The sequence below is a fragment of the Chelonoidis abingdonii genome, chromosome 7, assembly GCF_003597395.2.
Source record: "Chelonoidis abingdonii isolate Lonesome George chromosome 7, CheloAbing_2.0, whole genome shotgun sequence".
Taxonomy (NCBI): Eukaryota; Metazoa; Chordata; order Testudines; family Testudinidae; genus Chelonoidis; species Chelonoidis abingdonii.
In genome coordinates, this window is record NC_133775.1 from 87,282,341 (window position 1) to 87,304,438 (window position 22,098).

Here is a 22,098-nt window from a genome sequence, read left to right on the forward strand (position 1 = left end):
CTTCCCAAACCCCTTGCTGTTTCTCCCCCTGTATAACTTTGTCTGTTTTTCCCCCGCTCATATCTTCCCCCCTGTGTGCTTAAAACCTCTCTCTAGCCCGTTGTCCTTACCTTGCAGGGCTTCAAAGTGTCTCGCTGCTTCCAGCCGCACTCTCCTCTCATCAGTTGCCACTAATCATTCACTCCCCCCCCCCCCCTCCTGTTCCTTAACCCAGCTTTTAGGTACACTCTTGCTATCACAGCCTCACAAATTAAGTCAGTAATTTTCTACATTGCATAATTTCACTTATCACCCATATTGCTGATATACTTTGTATTTACATTAATACCATTGTGTTACATTGTATATAAGGCCACCAACCACTTAATACATTCTATCTAAGATTGTTAACCATTTTATATAGAAGCTACCATTTTATTTTGCATTTCTTTTTGGTGCATTTTGCATTTCACACTGTATCTAGAATTGTTCCTATATAAAGTTGAGTTGCTTATTGACTGTACTGTATCCCATTGTGCTGAACCCCACTTACTGTACCCCACTGTTAGAACTCCCTACACTGTTCAATAAGAACCCCCCCCATCATTGTCTATTGTAAACACCCTATACACCCCATCCCATCGTATTTCATTGTTAAATTCCCACCACTTCCTTTTTCCTTTAATAAAGAAATTAATTGGCACCCCACCTGTGTGGTAATTGCTCCCCAAGATCCCATATACCTGCTGGCAGGGACAAAATTGGCACCCCACCTGTGTGGTAATTGCTCCCCAAGATCCCAAATACCTGCGTGCAGGGACATGTGGATTATGTATCCTGTTCTTGTTCATCTTCTGTTATTCGGTCATTATTTACTATAACTGGATGAATATTTTTCAGCTATTAAGCTTCAGTTACTTTTATTGTTGTCATAACTACCTTTCCTCCATTTGAAGTATTGTCCAGAGAATGTTTTCTCTTGCTTTAAATATGGTTGCAATAACTTACTCTCAAATGTATTTTGAACTGATTGACTTTAAATTAATTTCATACACATACTGTTTTAGATATAAAAATAGTTTATTTGAATTGATTTTGATTGTCCTTAATAATTCTTTAAGAAGAGTGTTGGGGGAGGGGAACTGATAAGCAACATTGCTTCTGGAGCAGCATATTACTGTTTATGAAATATATCAAACACTGCCATGCTGTACGTGAAATGATTTTTCCCAAAGCACACTTATTTTATAAACAGTTCTTAAACATGCAGTACATTACTGCTTGACTTATTTTGCATTTGTCATGTTCCAGAGCTATTCCTTTATCAACATAATCCCCTCTGTGGTTGTATTGCTTGCAACAAATTACTTCTGCTTTGTTTTACCTCAAGGTTATCCTAATCTCTTAAGAATACTTATGGACACTAAGTCTGAGAAGAAGTTCAGAACCCTGACTGAAGTTCCATAAGATATGGGTAAATTTAATAATTTGACATTTGGTATCTACAATAGAGATTCTGAACAGTGTATGGTGACCTTGCATTACCATGCAATAAATGATTATTTTCATTTCAGTATATTGTCTGGAGCTATAAACATGAAACTTAGAAATGTAGTAGTGGTAACAGGAAATGTTTCAAGGATTTGCAAACAATGCAATTGTTTTCTTAATTTACAAGTGTAATTATTGCATATATTGGTAATTGTGTGCAAATGTGCCTAATTAACCATTTGCAAATGCACAAATGAAGTGCATAGTTGCCCAACAACATGGGTAGAAAATTTGACGCTATATTTCTGTATAATAGGAAAGAACTAGATGACTTAACTGAGTGGCACTAGGTTACAGAGACTTTAACAGATTGGGTAGTAGCTTGCTTTATCCCACACCAGTGGAAAGGAATTATTATATTCTAGCAGTTTATTGGCCTAGGTGGAATCATCTGTTTGTCCCAATTCAGTTGCCAGTAAACAGGAGTCTAAATGCCAAAAACCACCAATATATGTTACTCAGTGTTACCGAATTTGGTAGTCTCAAAAAAAAGGCTATGGAGTGAAGGGGAATCATGAACTACTCTCTCACCCCTAGAGGTGGGCCTTATTAAAGTCTGGTTCTACTCTGAAAAATGACTATTGAAACAGATCCTTCTTTCACTTTGTGTGTGTATTTAGATAGTCTATTCTGGCTCATGCATCATTAAAGGAATTATTAACTAAGTTCCATTTGTAAAATTAAATCCTTTCCTTGGTTATCGTTGTGCTAGTTGCTCATTGGGTTTTGCATCTCAAAAATGTAATTGAAAATAAAATTGGGTTTGCACAATTGATGAGGGCAGAATTTGGATTGCAGCATCTGTGTTACTGATAATACACGAAGCAGAAAGAATCTAGCATGACTTTCAGATTTGAGGCCAACCAGGCAGAGTTAGCAATTAGAAATAAATATTTGTATATTTGGAAAGGAAGCATGTTGGGTTGTAAGTCACTGAGAGTCAATGAACACTCAACCTCACAATGCTAATTTTACAATCAATTTTCAGAGTAAAACCCATGCACTTGTGGAACAATTAGAGGAACCTATACTAAGGCTTCTGTTGCTGAATCTAGTGTATATGTACAGAGATTTCAATCTTCAGATCTCTCAATCTGACATCTTTATAAGGTCCTAACTTTTAAAGTGTCATTATCCGCACTGCTTTTACCTAACGTCAATTACAATTTCTCCTATTTATTTATTTTTTATTTCTGTAGTTCTCATCTTGGCTGAAGAAGCACGGATTTAACTTAGTTAAATACATGCTATATGTAGTCTAGCAAAACTCTAAGTAACTTGACACAATTCTTTTAAAAAAGGAAAATCGGCCACTTACCATTCCTACCATTTCCCAACTTCTGCAAGTGCTTCTTTTTCATTCATCTAACATGAGTTAATGAAGATGGGTAAGCAATCACTTTAGATGTTGTTGTTGCTGTTGTGTCCAGTGTCTTTCAGGTACCTACTAACCCAAATAACTTTTCCATGTGAGTGCCATATTGCAAATGAATGCTGTCTGTTATCTAATGATAGCATGAAACCGTGTAAGGTTCTCCTTTCCCCTGTTTTACAGCTAAAAACTGAAGAGTGAGAGATAGTGAGAATCTACAAACTCCAAGGAATTTGCAACAGATAGGTCCTCCTGATCTTGTTTCATTGTAGTCTAAACAATTTGACAGTTTTCACTGAGATAAGGTTGGGCAATATAACAGTGACTCCGAGTCAGGAGGGAAAGGTCAGTGACTCTGAGTCAGGAGGGATCACTTTGCCCCAAAGGCTTGGCTTGTATGGAGGAAATTATTATTATAATTAGCAGTAGTGAGAAGGGACTCTGCTCTCTATGAAATGACTGTGGCTGATCTGCAAAAAATCTTTGTGCTGACTGGCTAGCCAAGAAAATATCAGGGGGGATACTTGTGCTCTAGATGGGCACACCTGTAAATATGCTGTTGCTTAAACGGTCACAATACATGCCATAGACTGTACCAGTTGCTTGAGTAAGTTTGAGCTGCAAGGTGGCTCCATTTGAAAAGCAAGCACGAGAGAGACCGCAGCATAGTTAAACAGCATTTTTTATCTTTTATTTCTTTGTAGCATGTTTGTGCTTTCTTCTCCTTCAAACATCTAGAAAATAATAAGGTGATAAATAATAGTCAACATGGATTTGTCAAGAACAAATCGTGTCAAGCCGACCTGATAGCTTTCTTTGACAGAGTAACAAGCCTTATGGATGGGGGAAGCGGTAGATATGGTATATCTTGACTTTAATAAGGCTTTGATATGGTCTCACATGACTTTCTCATAAACAAACTAGGGAAATACAACCTAGATGGAGCTACTATAAGGTGGATGCATAACTGGTTGGAAAATCGTTCCAATATCAGTGGTTCACAATCATGCTGGAAGGGCATAACGAATGGGGTTCCACAGGGATCAATTCTGTGTCCGGTTCTGTTCAATATCTTCATCAATGATTTACACAATGGCATAGAGAGTTCACTTATAAAGTTTGTGGACGATACCAAGCTGGGAGGGGCTGCAAGTGCTTTGGAGGATAGGATTAAAATTCAAAATGATCTGGACAAACTGGAGAAATGGTCTGAAGTAAATAGGATGAAATTCAATAAGGACAACTGCAAAGTACTCCACATAGGAAGAAACAGTCAGTTGCACACATACAAAATGGGGAATGACTGCCTAGGAAGAAGTACTGAGGAAAGGGATCTGGGGGTCATAGCGAATCACAAGCTAAATATGAGTCAACAATGTAACAGCATTGCAAAAAAAGCAAACATCATTCTAGGATGTATTAGCAGGAGAATTGTAAGCAAGACATAAGAAGTAATTCTTCCACTCTACTCCGCACTAATTAGGCCTCAACTGGAGTATTGTGTCCAGTTCTGGGTGCCACATTTTAGGAAAGATGTGGAGAAATTTGAAGAAAGTCCAGAGAAGAGCAACAAAAATGATTAAAGGTCTAGAAAACATGACCTGGTCTGGAGAAGAGAGGACTGAGGGGGGACATGATAACAGTTTTCAAGTACATAAAAGGTTGTTACAAGGAGGATGGAGAAAAATTGTTGTTCTTAACCTCCTAGGATAGGACAAGAAGCAATAGGCTTAAATTGCAGCAAGAGCAGTTTGGGTTGGACATTAGGAAAAACTTCCTAACTGTCAGAGTGGTTAAGCACTGGAATAAATTGCCTAGGGAGGTGGTGGAATCTCCATCATTGGGGATTTTTAAGAGCACGTTGGACAAACACCTGTCAGGGATGGTCTAGACAACACTTACTCCTGCTTTGACTGCAAGGGACTGGACTAGATGACCACTCTATGATTCTATGCTGAGGTGGGCAAACTTTTTGGGCCGAGGGCCACATCTGGGTGGGGATATTGTATACAGGGCCGGGGTAGGGGGTTAGGGTGTGGGAGGGAATGTGGGGTGTGGGAGGGGGTACGGTGTTCTGGAAGGGGCTCAGGGCAAGGGATTGGGGCAGAGGAGGGGTGCAGGGTATATGAGGGGGCTAAGGGCAGGGGGTTGGGGTGAAGAAGGGGTGTGGAGTGCAGGATGGTGCTCAGGGCAGGGGTGCAGGAGGGATGCAGACTGCAGGAAGGGGCTCATGGCAGGGGGTTGGGATACACAGGGGTGCAGGGTGCAGCAGGGGGCTCAGTCAGGGGGTTAGGGTGCAGGAGGGGTACAGAGTGTATGAGGAGGCTTAGGGCAGGGAGTTGGGGTGCAGGAGGGATGTGCAGTGCAGGAAGGGGGGTTAGGGCAAGGAGTTGAGGGGATGGAGTGCAGGAGAGGTTCCAGCTCTGGGATGGCAGCGGCATGTACCAGGACCAGGGAAGGCTCCCTGAATGCCTGGTCCCAGCCCCAGCCCCACGCTGCACCGTGGACCCTGGGAGAGGCGGGACAGAGAGCTCCACTTGCGCTGCCCTTGCCGTGCCTCCAGGTACCTCCCCTGAAGCTCCCATTGGCCGTGGTTCCCCATTCCCTGCCAATGGGAGCTGTGGGAGGCAGTGCCTGGAGGCAAGCATCTGGGGGCTGCAGGGATGTTTTGGGCCAGCCGCTGCTGAGAGTGGTGCAAGGCCCACGGCACCACAGGGGCAATCCCATGGGCTGGATCCAAAGCCCTGAGGGGCCAGATCCGGCCCGCAGGCAGTAGTTTGCCCACCTCTGTTCTATGCTATGACTCAAGCGATGACCAAATTGCAATCTGGGCCAAGTCTAAGCAGGCTTTTCCAGGTAATAAGTCAAGTTATTGAACAGTTGATGTTTGCTTTGTAAGGTCCAGCTAGGACAACACATGACCTTCTGACACATAGCTATTACAAAAATAGCTGAGTATTTCTTTTGCATATCTCTGCTTCAAATCTCTTGCTTGTTAAGAGAAATGACTAACTCATCTGCAGTCTTCCCTGGCCTAACTAATGTTGGTTCACACCAAAATAAATACAAATAGGTTAACAAACCTCTATAGACTATACATTCTAAGATTATTCTTGAAGAATTGCCTGAGACCGAGATAAGAGAGAATGAAATGGGGAAAACCTTCAAAATTATTTCAGATCAAGAAACAGATAAAAATTCAATAATGGTAAAGGAAAGTAGAAAATTAATCACATAGCTGGTTAACTACTACTGAAAGTAGGAGCTAGGTGGATATCTAAGGAATGGTCAAAAGAAAGAGGAAACTCTTAACAGAAATATCACTCCAACATGGTGCTAAAGCGTATAGGCCAAAATATTAGAAACATAAACATAGAAAAAAAGATAACTGAACCCAATTTTCTAACTTGGTTTCCTTCTGCCAGGATGTTTTTCTCAGTAGGAGAAACTAGCTAAGAAAATTTAATTCTTCTAGATGAAAAACATAATTGAGGTTCTCACTGAGACTTTCAGGGTTCAGGAGTCCTATAACAACACTTCCTTGGGAATCTGGTCCTAATGAAACTCCAGTGGCCAAGAACTAGATTGTAGTGGCCCCTGCCTTGCACGGCCCATGCAAAAATCAACAAAATAGCCATGTGTGGCCTAATGGACTATGCTTCTTCATAGTGCCCCTGGGATTGCAAACCACCCAAAAAGATGCAGGCAGGAGAATGTGAAGATGGGGCATTAGACCCACCCCACCTGTCCAATGACCTGCAGAGAGGGTCTGTAGATCTAAAATGGTGTTCTGGTTAAAAGTATTGGTGTTCTGAAATGCTGAGAACAATTTGTCTTGGTACAAACATAAAAAAGAGTGTTTCCCTCTCTTATTCTTAAAAAATAAATCAAACAAAGTTTAACTAACTCAATGCAATCAATAAATGAATACATAAAATGCAGTATTAGGTTACACAGTTTAAATTTTAAAGAGGTCAACAAACGTATCTAGGTATTTGTATGGCCCTCTTCTCTGTAGTATCTGAGCACTTCAAACAGGCATTAGAGCAGGACTAGCACCTGACTCTCCCACATGCCAGATTAGTGCCCTAATCAGAAGGCGATGGAATCAATCTCTCCACCCTCATGAATATTTAATTATTTATACAAAGTTAAACAGCTCCCATGAGGAAGATTGAGCAATACCCCAGAATATGCTATAGGATGATGGCTAGGGCCCTTTCCTAAGAGGGGGAGAGACTTGGGTTCAAGTCAGAAGCAGCAGACACTTTAATCTGGGTCTTCCACTTCCCAGGTGAGTGCCGTAACCACTGTGCTATTGGGTATTACATACCACATGCTTTTCCTAACCTGTTTCCCCATACTTTTCCTAACCTGCTTCCCCTGGCTGTCTTTTGTGTAAGGCCCAATCCAGAGAGAATGCTCTGAGAATGCTTATGGGATCTGGCCACAGCGGAGAGGTAGATAGGGGAATGCCTCATCTGAGAACCTTGTCTGACCTTAGGTGTGGGTGAAGGCTCTGAGCTGGTCATTAGCTGTAGGGTGGCACCATGACTTAGATGGCTTTGTGGATGCCTACTTGGGGATAGGCACCTACGGGACTTTAGAGACCTACAGAGTTAGGTGGCAGCAGAGTGGTGATTTTGAGACTGTCAGTGGTGCCTAACAAGCAGTTCGGTACCTAAGCACTTTTGTGGATCAAGTACAGACAAACGAAGGGCCTGATTCCGAAGTCTGTTGAGTCTCTCCATTGACTTCAATGGGTTTTGCATTAGGCTGTATGGGCCAGATTTTCAAAGGTGTTTAGGTGACTAAAGATGCAGATGGATATCTAGTGGGATTTTCAAAAGCACCTAAGTAGGTTAGGCATCTAATTTCCAGCACATCTGAAAATCCCACTAGGTACCTGTCCATCTCTTTAGGTGTCTGGAGTCACTCAAGGTCACTCAGAGATGCTGCAGCTGAGCCAATCTGGGAACTCAAGCCAGATCTCTGGAGTCCCAGTCCTTAACCGTATGATCATCTTATCTATCCTGTAGTTCATACTGCAATGAAACTGAACCATTCACTTTACTTTGTGATATACATTTAACAATATTTATATAGCACCTTTCACACAAGAACCCAAAACACTTCATAGATTGTCTAGGAATCATTTCACTCTCCCTTGCCACCACTAGGGCAGAGATACAACAGTTATCTTTTTCAGTAGCACTCACAAATAATACTTTCAAGATGGAGAGTGAAAAATAATGTATCTGACTCAGCCTGCAGAAGAAATTTTACAGAGGCAGAATGTAAGTTATTTGAAATTTGGCACACTGGGGCTAACTGGCCTACTCTTACAAAAAATACTAAGCAATCTATAGTATAAGGCCCACAAGTGGGCAGGGCCCCAGTTGCAAAAGTTCTCATTTAAACACACTAGTCGCCTTTATAGTTTCATATCATGACATATATTTCAAAAGTGTGTGAGGTTACAGGTGAAATGGTGACACCAGGATTTTATTTAAATCTAAATTAAATTTCTTTCAGAAGTTTTGCTACCCTTTAATTGGGGCAAAAATCTCTATCTGAACCACATGAGACAAGCCCTTCTGCTCTCTTTTTTTTGAATCTGTTTCAAAGACCAAGAGGAACTACAAAGTGAAATCATTTTGTAATGTTCTCTTTCTTTCCCAAAGCAAGCATCTGAGGAGGCCTCTGATTTGATGCTCCAGTTCCCATGCTAAACCCCCCCGCCTTGTCATTGTTCAAGGTGAGCTTAAATAGGCCAAGCAAGCATGCTGTTCATACAACTGTATTTGTTCAGGTGCACTGTTCCCAACTGCATGGGGCCACTCATTCCCAGTACTGAATGCCAGCAAACAAGAGAAAGGGAAATGGGAAGGGAGGAGAATTATATTTAAAGGTCCTACTATTGTTAGAGCAGTTAAAATGTCCAAATGGATTATAAATAACACTAGGAAGCACATGATTTTCTCCTCTTTGCCATTTAGGAAAACAAATGATATCTTTGTTTCATAGCGATCATGTTCAGATTTGGTAGTGTTTAAGATGCTAAGATAAGAAGAGCCCTCCTCTTCCTTTTCTATGAACTGCAGGCAATACCTTTTTTTTTTTTTTTTTAATCTCTCACACCAAGTTCTTATTAAAGAAAATAAATGTTAATGGGATGACTTCAGCAGTATAATTAAAACTTTCTAGCTTGATTAAAGTATGCAAACTGTCATCTGCTACATTGTAAGAGGCTCTGTCATTGACATTTTGGAATATGCACTGCATTCAGGGGGAAAGGTCCCAAAGGGGGTTTATTTTCTTCCAAGTAAGCATAATTCACGACAAAATTAAAAAAGAAAACCATACAGTAAGCTTAAAATAAAAAGGCACTTGTAAGTACAGGAGAATCTTACTTACTATTGTTCAACCAATAATTAATGCCCTGTTCCCAAGGCGAGCCTTTTTTATATATACAAATAATGAGGTGTTATATAAAAATGTATATGCTGCAGACAGCATCGGTAGCTGGGCATCTGCCTTGCCTACTAATGAGGCTAAAACACTGGAGTGAGTCACACTGCCAAGGAACATGTTCTTGTGCACATTTCTAAGGCACAGATTTCAGGGTCTCAGTGTCTCACTCAAAAGAGGGGGGCTTGGAAGGATGGGGCAGCATGAGTAGGTGTGTGAAATATGAAGTGTAGGTTGGGAAGGCTGGCATGATGTGAAAAATGATTGTATGTTGTGTTACAAATTATCGTTGCATCAGAGAGTGAAATAATCTCCCAATTCAGGTCCAGGGAGAATAAAAATGGATCATATATAAAGACATTTCAAATGACTTGCAGCAAGCTGAAAATTGTTCACATGAAGTGACACAGAGAATGTGATTCCATTACTTGATTCTTCATAATTATCACACACCCTTTCCATCAACTATTTGTAATGATTTAGAGAGGAAACCTGCCTCTCCTGGTTTTAATTTGGTTGTGCTGTCTGTATACACACTGATATCTGCAATGGGCTGTCTAGGCTTTCATAGAAAATAAGAAACAGTCCTGGATCATTTGGGTATTTATTTAGTTATTTGCTTTATACAATGCAGGGTTGCACCCAACTTTGTTCACTTGGGAAGAAGATCTACAGATCATGAGGTTTTCTCTCTCAGGTCCCTCTGAAAGAGCAACAGATCTTGAGAACTCATTGGCAAATGGCAGTATGGGCTTGGGATGAAAGCATGCCTGAAAGCTGCCAGTCTCTGTGTACTTGGAGATTGAGTTGTTTTATTCTGCACATCAAACCAGAACAAAAAAAAATGCTTAATATTCTCCACTCCCTCAACACCACCTTTTTAAAAAGAACTCTCCATTGACTTTAATTAAACTCTTTATAGGCTCCCAAGCTTGCTTGCCAGATGGGTTTTCCCAAGCTCTGTTAATGCACAAGTATCTCATTGGCAAAACTGGGCATAAAACATCCCTTGCTTCTCTCTTAGCACTGCTGGAATCAGAGATATATTTCTTGTGAGGTAGATGGGAAAGACAGAGAGAATGAGAATTGATTATTTTGTTATTTTTTTATAAAACTGGAAGTTTAAGTGCCATCTGTGAAAGAGTTAACTATAGACATGAACTCATTTTGCCCTCAAGAAACGAAATTTTAGATCTGAATATATCCAAAATTTACAGGGAAGGGGAGGATTTCAAGACTCGGATTCATATTTGCAGCTCTCAGATTTTGCAGGAAATGGTATCTTGCTGAGAATGTTCGGGATAGATTGCTTTCTAGCTTGTTTCATTGGGGAAGTATGTTGACATTTGCATTTCTGCTCAAAAGTTTGGGACACAGAGATCTGAAGAAGCTTGAATATTCTACCAGATGCTTTTATCAAGATATTATGGTTGCCAGTTATGGCTGGATGTATTCCTGGAGGTTTCATCCCATGCCATTATCTTTAATTGAAGATTAATCTTTGATTCCTGGAGACTCCAGGACAATCCTGGAGGGTTGTCAACCCTGATAGAAACACAGTTGCTTCCCCCCACCCAAAATCACCTTAAATGGTATAGCTTCAGCCGTAGCTGAACAAAATAGAGTCTCATTTGTCAGCAAGATGACATAGAGAGAGATTTAATGATTTCACATTTTTAAACAGACATTACAACTATGTCTCAAATTAGGGTGACCAGACAGCAAATGTGAAAAATTGGGACGGGGGTTGGGGTAAATAGGAGCCTATATAAGAAAAAGACTGAAAAATTGGGATTGTCCCTATAAAAATCAGGACATCTGGTCACCCTATCTCAAATTCCTGTACATACTCCAGTCAGTCATACTATCCCTGCAAACTAGAAATTGCACGTTGTCTTATAAGATGTCTTCCTGACAATGAAAAATTTACCAGCCCCAAGAATGTTTAAACTTAAAAGAATTAGGGCTATATTTTCACAGTTTCGTGCCTGTGGATGCACATCAAGTAAATCTATTAAACAGCTGGACTAATACAAGCATCAATTTTCATTGAGTATTCGCTCAAATTAATTCACTTAGTTTGTGATTTTGTCCCTTTGGTTTTCACCATCCATGATCATTTGGGGGACTGAATTATATGCACATGAATGTTAGCAGAATGCAAGCTTGACACCTTAGCTACAGCTGGGATATTTTAACATGGGTTTGAGCACAGTGTGATACAGCTGGGGTAGGTCTCCCTAAGAGGCTCACCAGAGCCCTCACATCACAGAAACAATTAAATGAGTCAAACAGGGATCTGCTTGAATTTCAGAATCAGGAATCAAATATGAGTATCAAATTGTTTGTGATCAATCCATGAGGGAGGCCAAACGGTTCAGATGAAAAAAAAGAATTGAAAACTGAATAATAACTCTACTGGAGGAAATTTTGCAACAAACAGAAATTGAGGCTACATTCATCACAGCCATAAATGCTTGGATCCAGGGGAGAGTTACGGAGAAGGTGAAGTATACGTCTGGGGTCTGCAAACTCTAATGACTTAAAATGAAAGGGTTTCCAGCAAGAGCAGACTTACTTTCCTTTCAGTCAACTAATCCTTAATACATTCAGTGTATCCAATTTCTGATTTGCTAAAGCATGTTGCTACACAAACGATTAATTTTGCTAAAGCAACACAGATAGCTTTCCATTTTTGTAGGAATCTCTGCTTCATTGCACACTGGCACTGATGTTACCGGGAAAAAGGGTTCTTTAAAATAGCATCAGCCCTAGTTATGATTTCTAGTGGATGTGTGTGTACATTTGTAGAGAGCTGGTGTGCAAGATTCCACAACATTTATATCTAAAGCTTAATTTCAGAATTTTTTTAGAAATCAGTAAGGGTAATCAGTTGGAGTTGGGAGCACTACGTTACAATCCATGTATAGTTTCAAAAGTTTTCTAGACACCGACAGGACCTTCGAGGAGCAGCAGGTGCTGTCCAGGATTCTATGTTCAGTGTCCTCTTCTGGATCACTGATTTTTAACCTTTGATCCTCACTTCTATTCCTGTTTTCTCATTTGTTGTCCCAAGAAACCATTTGTAATCTGGGCTCAGTGGCTGATGGGGAGGGCCAAAGCCCATCATTTCCCAGGCATCACGATAGCTATACAGAGGCAGGTTCTTCATGCAGTTAGGAAGATTCTAACTGCATGCAGGTTCTTCTCTCACCTCTGTGGAGTTCCTTGCCTGTCCTCCAATGTGCCTTACACTCCTCCCCATCTCCAACCGCATCTACCTTAAGGATGGGAGATTCTTGGGTTTCTTGTGGTAAAGCTGGTGATGGGGTGCTTAAAAAGGAAATACTGAGTAGAGGGAAGGTTCCTTTCATGTGTTAAAGGGAAGCTGGTTGGGGATTGTTTGCTTCCATGTCTTGCAGACCAGACTAAAGGTTTGGGTCAATAAATGGAGTTCCAAATCCCTGGGAGAGTGGTCTCAGTTGATTACAATCTATTTTGATTTTTCTCTCTTACCTAATATGAATTGATCAGAAAAGGTAGAGTATTTTTTAAAGGTTTAGGGATTTGTTCTGTATGCAGTGAGTAAATGGCCCTAAAAAGGGGATGGAGTGGGGAGAGAGAGATGAAAGAAGAGATAAATGAATTAGCTGGAATAAAATAAGAGCAATCACATAATTTCACTGAGAACAAGACATTCAGGTAACTCTGATAAGCATCAAAATATTGGTGTTGCTTATTCAAACAGAAACTTTGGAAGACTCCATGAGAGAGAGACACACACACAAACAAAAACCAGGAAAAATATAAGCAAAGAACAAAAAGCAGATAAGGCTCAGCAATTGCTAAAGGGGATACATGAAAATGTGCATCTACCAGATTTAGAGCCAAATTCTGCTCTCAGTTACACTCTGTCCAAAGGAACGTCTTTGAAGTTATGCTGTTTTAAATGTGGAGTAACTCCATTGATTTTAATGGAGTTATTTGAGATTGACACCAAAGTAACAGAGAGCAGAAATGAAGCCTTCAATAGTGCTAGTAGAAATAAATCAAAGTGGTGATGGTTGTATCAGGATTATGTTTGGGGTAGAATGTTCAGTACAAAGTAGGGAGCTGAGGGTTTCAGTCTCACAAAATTCTATCATATTGGCTGAAATCTCATAAGAACCATTGTCAGCCCTCATCTGATACAGAAACTGAAAGCAGACCCTACCCAGTAAGGGATCTGACCTGGGATTAAAATTTGGGAATTTAAATCCAACCTCCCTTTCTCCACTGAATTTCAACAGGGCTCAGATTTGATTTCCTTCCTATATCTCTGTGGTTTGGGTGTTTATTAAGCAGTCCTACGCCAAGAGTATTTCATACAGAAGTGTGTGTTTGTGCAAAATAACATGTCACACGTAATAGGCCTTTAAACCTCACAGAAGTGTTGCACCATAAATAATACTTGAACATTTAATGAAATGCCAGGAGAGAGTTCCAAACAGACAGGAAAGTCTCTTGGAGATTTAACCAACCTAAATCAATTCCCACATCCCCCCAGCCCAGAGGCAGCAAGTCCCAAAGAAACACCTTCTCTTCTTTCAGCCTCTGAGACAAAACCTCTAGAAGGAAAAGGATAAGAGAAAAAATAAACTCTTTGCAACATGCCTCTGCCTATGGCTCCTAAATGATGTTTTTATAATTGCAGGCAAAGTTGAAACAGCGCACAGGTGAGCTAAACCTTCTTATTAACCCTGTCCCAATGAGGATCAACAACATATTTTATATAAGAGGAGATAATTATGTTCTCAGTTTTCCTGGCTAGATACTCTGCTATAGGTTCCATTCCTTATAGGCTATGTGCAGTCTTGTTACAGAGTAGTAGCTAAGAAGGGTTATAAACTATGGCAATTAGTGACAAAATCTGTACAAACAGCACCAGAACCTGTTGACCTTCAATCTCATTGCAAAGCCCATCTGTTTGGACAGATTTTGGCTTGATGGGGGGCATTTTATTTAATTGCAGAGTTAGTTCTTTTGTCAAGTTAACTGAAATCAACTACATTTTGATTTCTTTAGTCATAGTACAAATACCTGGAGAAGTGACAAAGGGTGTGTTTTAAAAGACATTAAAATATACATCATGATGTCTTGTTCAGAAGGTTTTACTGTTTTGTTTTGCTTGGGTTCATCCTGCAAGAATAACAAAACAGCCATGTTTGAATGTAATATATTATTGGCTTTATTTCTGACAGGAGATCTCAGATTGTCTTTTTAAATGCAGGTTGAGGGAGAAATTTTGACATTCCCACAGCCATTTCATTCATTTAATAGCTATACTATTGGCTGTCCCAATTCTTTAATTTACAATGAAGCTACACTGAATTAGTCATAACTATAAAAGCTGTTCAGAATCACACTTATATTATATTAAACAGAAGTATCTCCAGCTGGTATGGCAGCTTGTGAGGCTTGTTTGGCAGCAATATCATGTAATCTACCAATAGGTACAAAACAAGAGTTACTTAGAATTTGCTTTACAGGTCTTACTACAGCACTGATAAATGCACTTGCTCAGAGGGGTTAGGGGAGTTCATCACATGCTACTAATACAGTTAATACAAAACACCATATTTAGTACCTTGCTGTACCAATCTGACATAACAAATGGAATGTTTGTGTGTGTGCAAACTCTTCTGTAATGGGTTCCACCTTCTATAATGGTGACACACTATTATTTTGGCTAAACCCTGCCCCAAAACATCCCACAACCCTTCTTGTAACTCACAGCATGAGTCTGACTTTGACTTATAAAAGCCAGGAAATTCAGCACTTAAGGGATATACTTTAAGCAAAATATATAAAACTCTGCCATAAACTGTACGTTGGGGAACTGGGCCTTAATGGCTAAATGGAGTTCTCAATTGTAACAATGCTTTAATAGTATTTTGGAGTTCTTCAAAGTGCTTTATAAATCTTATACAATCTTCAGTCCTGTGAGGTGGGTGCTCTGTGTATTGTCCCCATTTTACAACTGGGAAAACTGAAACAAAATGTGTATTAAGTATCTTGTCCAACTGCATAAAGGAAGTCACTGCTAGGATTAGAATCCAGGCATCCATAGCTCCATGTCCTGTACTTAGAACATAACATTTGCTATCGACACTACAGGGTACCAGCAGTTTGATACAGTAGGGGAAATCAGGGCAGCTACTGCAGTAAAAGGGTTAATTAAATTACCTGGAGTATTATGGTTTGGAGCCATATTCCACCCCCTCTTACTTCCTGGTTTGTAAGTGGAAGTTTCCTTCCACTCTGTGTTATGTGGTTGAGAAAAGCAGCAAGTTTACAGACTGTAGTGGTGTGAGTAAAGTGTTCGTTTGTTTTAAGTGGACTCCTTACAAATGCTACCCAGGTAGGTGTGCATCAGTATTCTGGATTTAATCACAGAGCCTAGTAGACTTGGCAAACTGGATCTTTATTTTCTAAGTTTCCTTTATATTTTTTCTGAGTAATAACTTGAATGAAGGCAAGTGGTTTCACCTCCACTTTGAACTAAAAAGTATCACTGAGCGCTCTCTTTTGTTTAAATGCCATTTTTTGGTATCGTGGCTGTTAAAACATCTGTTGTGCGCTGTTGTATTAGTCTTACCACCTGATCACAGGCCACATTTGTGTTTGCTGGTTGTCTGAAATTATCTACATACTTAGTTACACATTTGTATGGTGTATTGAAAATTGTAGTAAAATTATACCTATCCCTTTAAATTGTAGGTCTGTAGACTTTGAGGAATGCCTTGTGATCAGGGTCCTCAGTGTGCAGTCTACAAAGAGCCAGCCAGGAGCAAAGTGGATAGAATTGTGTCTTTGCCTTAGGCAGCAGCTTGCTATTTGTTCTGCTTTTGTGTGTGTTAGTGTTACACTGCAGGGTAGCAGCTTTCCAGAAAGATCATTTTATGTTTCTTCTAATTTTTCTATGTGAATGTAACAATTTGTGTTGCCACACATAACCTTCTGTTCCTTTTCAAATGTTGTCATAACCTACCAGATGTCCTGTTTTTAAAGGGACAGTCTCGTATTTAAGCCCCCACTGCAGATGTCCTGACTTTTTCTTAAAAACAGGCAAACTGTCTCATATTTGCTGTCTCCCACCCCGTGATCCAAACTGGTACTTATGGGTCCTGCTGCTGGCCGGATCCCTGCTTGCCAGGCGCCAGCCCATGAGTAGTGAGTGTGTGTATGGAGTGTCCAGCAGCTAGCGATAGGGGTGGGTGTGCAAGGCTGGTGGCGAGGCAAAGCTGCAGCACGCAGTGCTGGCCGCTCTCCCTCCTGGTCCATCAGTGCAGCCCCCACTGTGTGCTGGTTCTTGGCCAGCAGGCCTCGTTCTGCTTCCAGCCAGCACTGGCTGCACACTGCGAGCTGTGGCGGCTGGTGAGTGCGAGTAGGCACCGGGCGGCAGCCAGTTACGTATCACCTCTGCTGTCCCATGCTCCCCCTCCCCTTCACACATACACCCCAGCCCCACTGCTCCATAATCCTTCCAGTGCTGTGCAGAGAATCAGCGCCCCCCGCACCCCATGGGAGCACTCAGCTCACCAACAACCTGACCTGCAGGCTCCTTTCTTTCCCCGCTGCCTCTGGCTGGGCCGGTGCTCCAGTAAACCCTAAGACCCTCTGGCCCAGAGCGCTGGCCGGGAGGAACCATGAGGAAGCCTCTCCGCCCCTCAGCTAAGCTCTGGGGTGGCAGGGGGAAGTGAGTTCCAGCCTGTTCACGTCCCAATCCTGGAGGCTCTACAGCAGCCTGGGGCAGGAGCTTATCCCCCCCTTTCTCCCACACCACCCTGGGTCTTGCATCCAGCAAGCGTGAGGCAGGTCCATCCCCTAGGCCCCCTCCCCTTCTGAGTCACCTTTTTAGCCAGGTTTGCTGAAGCCCCTGTAGTCAGGTTCCCTGGATCCTGGGGCATAATGCATCCTTAGGCCTTAACCCTTTCCTGCCCACGCTGTAGCCAGGGGCAGGAGGTGGTTGGGTTATGTCAGTGGCCAGCAGCAGCCTGGAGGTGTTAGCTGCCTTTTAACACTGTGTGGACAGGAAGAGACAAGCTGCTTCCAGCCATGGGGGAAGAAGAGATGAGCTCTGCAAAGACATGGGCCAGGACATCCCTCCCCCTCTTCCTCCCCCCACATGGCTGGAAGCAGCTCCCATCCCTCCTTTACAGTGCTGAAAGGCTGCTAGCCACATTCTGGTATGAACCCTGCAGCAATCTGGGGATGGGGGGCACGTGACTTTGCGTGCACCTCCCCACGTGTTGCCTTGGGAAGACATGGCACCAGGTACTAGGAGAAGCGGGTCTGTCCCGAGGGCAGCGCCAGGCAGGGAGAGTTGGGTCGGTTGTCACACTCCCAGCCCATGTGAGGGAGGTGGATGGGAGTGTGGGTGTGTCACCCCTCCCCGTGGGTATGTCACCCCTCTCCGTGTGAACCTTAAAGATAAGAAGGTAAATCAAAAGAATCCAACTATGCAGTATTTCTTTTTAACAGTGGCTCAGACAACTTGACGTTAATTTGAACATTTGGACTGCATAGTTGTAATTGATTGCTGTTGAACTCACTTGAATATGAGTAATGTTACCAGGTGTCCCATATCCAGCATACGGAAATATGGTCACCCTATCGTAACCTCATGTCTTCTGCTCACAGGACCCATTGGACCCTCAGAGTTAATAACGCTGATGTGATTTTAAGGTATATTGCGCTGATATCTAGAGTTGCACTCTGATGCTAAACCTACTATCTGTGGCATCATAATCCTTTACGATAAAAGCAGTATTTATGGTTTCACAAACAATCGTGGTGGCAGAGGAACAATCTGGTTATAAAGGGAAAATTCTTTTCCTACCTTAGGCCTTGATCCTGTTCTGTGATCCACTAGTGTGGATCTCTGTGCCCATGAGAAGTCCAGCTGGGACATTTGTAATGAGCAGTGATATTAAAGGAGATACTGAAATAAATGTAGTGGGGTTTATAGCCCTATTTCCTGTCATGCATTAGCAAGTTAGGACTGTGTGTGCACAGAGCTATATGTATCTGCATATCCCTTGCTTGCACACATGCATTGTGCATATTATATGTACAAGTCAAGCATGTGAAAAAATGGCTGTGTACTTCTCAAAATGTTGAGTTGTGTGCAAGTGATACCTACTTCATAACTCATGCTGTTGTGGTAAGGTATGGAACATGGGAAAACCCCTGAAACACAGACTCAATGGCCTGAGTTAATGGAGCCCAACCCACCAGCTACAGTGACTAATTTTGATAAATTCATGTGATAGGGTGCAGTTAGCAGGTACGAACTGAGCCCTGTGGAAGCCACCACTGGTTGTGGTTAGAGTAGAAGGGACTTAAGTACATCGCTACCTCGATATAACGCCATCTGATTTAACACAAATTTGGATATAATGCGGTAAAGCAGTGCACTGGGGGGGGGGGCTGCACACTCTGGTGGATCAAAGCAAGTTCAATATAACACGGTTTCACCTATAATGTGGTAAGACTTTTTGGCTCCCAAGGACAGCGTTATATCGACATAGTGGTGTAGTTTGTTTGGAAGGGTACAAAGGAACACTTGCACCTTTAGGGAACTTGATGAGCTAATGAACTGACCAGCTGGGTAGCTCTGAGAAGAAAGCAAGCAGTATAAAAGACCAAGCAAGGGAGCAAGAAGGCAGCTCTATATCGCATGGTGATGTACCTAGAGCATAAACCGCAAAAAGACATGTGGTCATGGTTTCCTGCTGGACTGCTTAACTCAGAAAGAAGGCTCAGCAGCCAGGTTTTACAGGAGCTGCAGGGGCAGCCTGTTTCCAAAGAGTCTCAAGCAGAATTTTAGTTTAAAAAAAAAAGAAACTTTCTCACCACTGGCTAATGGCTTGAAGAACTCTATTGCTTGCTCTGCATGGTTGGCACTTCTCCATTTTGTGGTTCTCCTGAAATGCTGTATGACTTGTATTTGGTTGGTATCTAATGGGTTAGCTTTTTTTTTTTTCTCTATAGTAAATAATATGTACTTAGGCCCTGATCCTACAATTGGTTCTGCATATATGGTCCCTTTTGCTTTTTCAGAGCCTTATAGAGTCTATACGTTTATATGTAAGTACAGAGATTTGCAGCTCCATTTGTGGAAGTGAAGGACCTTTAAATTTAATGGGAGTCTTTTTATTGGTCAGGTTCAATTATTGCAAGTCCCTAAGGTTTGTTGGTTTGTTCTGTGTTCTGTACAATAAGTAGCTTTTACTTGTAGAGTTTTTCACTCTGAAGAAGTTGTAAGTATTTATTAAAAGTTCTTTATTTTACTTCTCAGCAAAAAAAGCATCAATACCCCTGACACTCACCTCAGGCCAATATATTGTTAGGCCTGAATAAAGATATAGCAGACAAAACCAGGTATGCCAACCTGACCAAAGTCAGGCTAACAGAGATTTTTGGGTAATTCCTGAGTGGAAAATGCTGAAAAAGCAGCATGTCTCTCAAGCGCTGGGAAAAAGTGAGATAAGAGGGAAGCTGCATTCCTGGCATAGTACCAGATGTGCTGTGTTACGAGCAGCCCCTTCGAAGAACTGATAAGAACTCTAGCTTCCCAGCCTCCTTGTTTTCACTCCATGGTTTTGCTCTTTGTTTGTGTTTAACTCCCCTACATTTCTAACTTTAGGCATGCATGTATACTAAAGGTGTCTAGTTTCTAGTTGTGAAATGAAGGGGGTGGGTTGCTCCAGTGAATAATTTATGATGCAACGGAACTGTCTATATAGGCTTATACTAAGATGTAAAGGGCAGGCTGGTTCTCTCTGGAGATGAGCTGCTCTCTATTGATGCGTGCGCTTGTCAATAAAGAGCTTTTGATCGGACCTTGCTGGTGTTGCCTGTCTCTCTCGCGGTCAGACAACGAACTTTGCCATCTGGGTTAGAGACCCTGACAATAGGAAAAAATATGTTGTAGTAAAAGTGCTCCAAAAAGGCAACTAAAAATAGCTTGGTGTAAACCTAGAGTGACACACAGAATCTCTTCTCACACTAAAGCATATAAATTCTTGTGGAAGAACCTGACTCTTCCATCTTTGCTCAGGCAAAATTCCATCTGTAATCAATGGAAATTTTACCTGGATTACAAAAATGTAGGATTGGGCCCAGAGTCATGTACCACCCCCTTAGCTAGTTTGAAAAGTGGAAGGTAATAAATAACTGTGCATGATGTAATCCACTAGGAGCTTTAACAGGAAATTATATACAAACTCATGTTTGCCTTTAGAGCCAGAGAGACATTTTCATCACAGAGGTGCAGATTGTTTGCCCTGGGATTCTGAGAATGGCTAACTTTTTTCCTGTTCTCTTTCCTATAGGCTTGTATGGAATGGAAGGCTAAGGAGATCATTGGCTGGATCATTTGCTAGCGTGCCCCTATGTAATACACTCTCTGTAAGTTATGTCAGGAGTATATATCCCCATGATTTCTATGCACCAAATATGGTAAGAATCCCATAATTATCTACAGCGACCTTTGTCCTTTTCCTGGGTTCTCAGGAGAGACATTTTGTTTACTGTTTTATGGACAGTGTTATTTTATTTTGGTACCTTTTGGTTATTGCAAAAGGACTTTTACAAAAATAGGTCTTGCAATGTGCTCTGAAAGTGGTCAGCTACGGGAATCTGCCTTTGTTTTCTCTAGTAAGTTGTTTTATTGTCAAGAGTCCTTGATCAAGAATCTCTTATCTCCAGCTTTTGAGAGCTTCACAGTGGATGCTGTTAGCAGTCTTTTTCCAGAAGAGCAAGGCTGATGGGCTACAGATAGAAGGGCAATCTCAGTTGTAACCAGACCCCAACCCATTGAGGGCCTTAAAGATTAATATCAAGGCTAAAATAAGCACCAGAAGCAAATAGGGAGCCAGTGGGGTACTGATATGATGTGTCGTTGGTGGTTTTCCTTGCTATGGAAATGGGCTGCAGCATTCTATACCAGTTGTATTTACTGTCTTGCTTATATCTTCAGCTCCATGAACAGCAAAATACAATAGTTCAACCTGGTGGTGAGGAGCATGTACATAGATCACTGCAGTGAAATCTGAGATGAAAGGTGTAGTGTTCTGACAAGCTGGAGGTAGCAGAAGGCAATTCCTGCCATTGTTGCTACCTAGGTATCCCCGAACTAGTGATGGACCCACTAAAACCCAAGACTTTTACATTGTCAATTAGAGTGCAAATGCCTTTAATAAAGGGAGAACTGAATGTCTTGGCTAGCTTCTTGAAGGACTTCCACCTGCCTCAGTTCAGTCATACTTGGGTTCAGTTCAAGCCAGTTGTTCTTCATCCAGGTGCGAATCGCTTGTAGACATTTTAGTAATGACAATAGTTGCATTTTCTGAGAGAAATATAAACATGTATGTTTATATTATCATCATTATTATTATTGTGGTGGTTCCTACAGTGTGGTAGACTCTTCATATGCATGTAAACGCATAAAGATGCAGGCCCTGCCTTGAACAGCTTTCCACCTAAGAAAGTGCATTGTTCCTAACACAGCCCATCTCAGCTCAAAGCTTTTCCAGGATCTCAGATTTTGAAGAGAGTACAGTGTTGATCCCTGTGAAATTTGCAAGTTATAAGGACTCTTAGGGCCTCATCCAAAGCCTGCTGAAGTCAATGGGAGTGTTTCCATTGACTTCAGTGGATTTTTGATCATGTCCTTGAAT

The 22,098-nt window shown here is 41.6% G+C and overlaps 1 long non-coding RNA gene across 1 annotated transcript; it reads left to right on the top strand.

The window, feature by feature from the left end:
• Positions 1 to 1,366: 1,366 nt before the first annotated feature.
• Positions 1,367 to 20,827, top strand: LOC116833135 (uncharacterized). The gene is made up of 3 exons (XR_004375611.2): positions 1,367 to 1,453; positions 2,730 to 2,918; positions 20,752 to 20,827. It is a non-coding gene; the product is annotated as an uncharacterized LOC116833135 (long non-coding RNA).
• The last annotated feature ends 1,271 nt before the right edge of the window (positions 20,828 to 22,098 follow it).